Source organism: Lampetra planeri, unplaced genomic scaffold (genome assembly GCF_965212315.1).
Source record: "Lampetra planeri unplaced genomic scaffold, kcLamPlan1.2.h2 scaffold_240, whole genome shotgun sequence".
NCBI classification, from domain to species: Eukaryota; Metazoa; Chordata; class Hyperoartia; order Petromyzontiformes; family Petromyzontidae; genus Lampetra; species Lampetra planeri.
The window spans coordinates 90001-92500 of NW_027615069.1; positions in this window are offsets into that span (position 1 = coordinate 90001).

The following is a 2500-nucleotide window of genomic DNA, read 5'->3' on the forward strand; positions in this document are numbered from 1 at the left end:
TCAGCAGATTTGCACGTGCACTCAAAAAAGTCAAAATTTTTACACATAGACCCCATCAAACGGGAGAAATTGGCCCGGATTGCTCTCATGTGCGTTACGGGGCATCGTTTCTGTCGCGCCGAATTCCATCGAGCTGGGAAATCGCTCATTTTTGCGTCGCCAAATATCGTACGAACGCCGTGAAACTTCCACAGGCTTTTTCAGCAGATTTGCACGTGCACTCAAAAAAGTCAAAATTTGTACACATAGACCCCATCAAACGGGAGAAATTGGCCCGGATTGCTCTCATGTGCGTTACGGGGCATCGTTTCTCTCGCGCCGAATTCTCTCGAGCTGGGAAATCGCTCATTTTTGCGTCGCCAAATATCGTACGAACGCCGTGAAACTTCCACAGGCTTTTTCAGCAGATTTGCACCTGCACTCAAAAAAGTCAAAATTTTTACACATAGACCCCATCAAACGGGAGAAATTGGCCCGGATTGCTCTCATGTGCGTTACGGGGCATCGTTTCTGTCGCGCCGAATTCCATCGAGCTGGGAAATCGCTCATTTTTGCGTCGCCAAATATCGTACGAACGCCGTGAAACTTCCACAGGCTTTTCCAGCAGATTTGCACGTGCACTCAAAAAAGTCAAAATTTTTACACATAGACCCCATCAAACGGGAGAAATTGGCCCGGATTGCTCTCATGTGCGTTACGGGGCATCGTTTCTCTCGCGCCGAATTCTCTCGAGCTGGGAAATCGCTCATTTTTGCGTCGCCAAATATCGTACGAACGCCGTGAAACTTCCACAGGCTTTTTCAGCAGATTTGCACGTGCACTCAAAAAAGTCAAAATTTTTACACATAGACCCCATCAAACGGGAGAAATTGGCCGGGATTGCTCTCATGTGCGTTACGGGGCATCGTTTCTCTCGCTCCGAATTCCATCGAGCTGGGAAATCGCTCATTTTTGCGTCGCCAAATATCGTACGAACGCCGTGAAACTTCCACAGGCTTTTTCAGCAGATTTGCACGTGCACTCAAAAAAGTCAAAATTTTTACACATAGACCCCATCAAACGGGAGAAATTGGCCGGGATTGCTCTCATGTGCGTTACGGGGCATCGTTTCTCTCGCGCCGAATTCCATCGAGCTGGGAAATCGCTCATTTTTGCGTCGCCAAATATCGTACGAACGCCGTGAAACTTCCACAGGCTTTTCCAGCAGATTGGCACGTGCACTCAAAAAAGTCAAAATTTGTACACATAGACCCCATCAAACGGGAGAAATTGGCCGGGATTGCTCTCATGTGCGTTACGGGGCATCGTTTCTCTCGCTCCGAATTCCATCGAGCTGGGAAATCGCTCATTTTTGCGTCGCCAAATATCGTACGAACGCCGTGAAACTTCCACAGGCTTTTCCAGCAGATTTGCACCTGCACTCAAAAAAGTCAAAATTTTTACACATAGACCCCATCAAACGGGAGAAATTGGCCCGGATTGCTCTCATGTGCGTTACGGGGCATCGTTTCTCTCGCGCCGAATTCTCTCGAGCTGGGAAATCGCTCATTTTTGCGTCGCCAAATATCGTACGAACGCCGTGAAACTTCCACAGGCTTTTTCAGCAGATTTGCACGTGCACTCAAAAAAGTCAAAATTTTTACACATAGACCCCATCAAACGGGAGAAATTGGCCGGGATTGCTCTCATGTGCGTTACGGGGCATCGTTTCTCTCGCTCCGAATTCCATCGAGCTGGGAAATCGCTCATTTTTGCGTCGCCAAATATCGTACGAACGCCGTGAAACTTCCACAGGCTTTTTCAGCAGATTTGCACGTGCACTCAAAAAAGTCAAAATTTTTACACATAGACCCCATCAAACGGGAGAAATTGGCCGGGATTGCTCTCATGTGCGTTACGGGGCATCGTTTCTCTCGCGCCGAATTCTCTCGAGCTGGGAAATCGCTCATTTTTGCGTCGCCAAATATCGTACGAACGCCGTGAAACTTCCACAGGCTTTTTCAGCAGATTTGCACGTGCACTCAAAAAAGTCAAAATTTTTACACATAGACCCCATCAAACGGGAGAAATTGGCCGGGATTGCTCTCATGTGCGTTACGGGGCATCGTTTCTCTCGCTCCGAATTCCATCGAGCTGGGAAATCGCTCATTTTTGCGTCGCCAAATATCGTACGAACGCCGTGAAACTTCCACAGGCTTTTTCAGCAGATTTGCACGTGCACTCAAAAAAGTCAAAATTTTTACACATAGACCCCATCAAACGGGAGAAATTGGCCGGGATTGCTCTCATGTGCGTTACGGGGCATCGTTTCTCTCGCGCCGAATTCCATCGAGCTGGGAAATCGCTCATTTTTGCGTCGCCAAATATCGTACGAACGCCGTGAAACTTCCACAGGCTTTTCCAGCAGATTGGCACGTGCACTCAAAAAAGTCAAAATTTGTACACATAGACCCCATCAAACGGGAGAAATTGGCCGGGATTGCTCTCATGTGCGTTACGG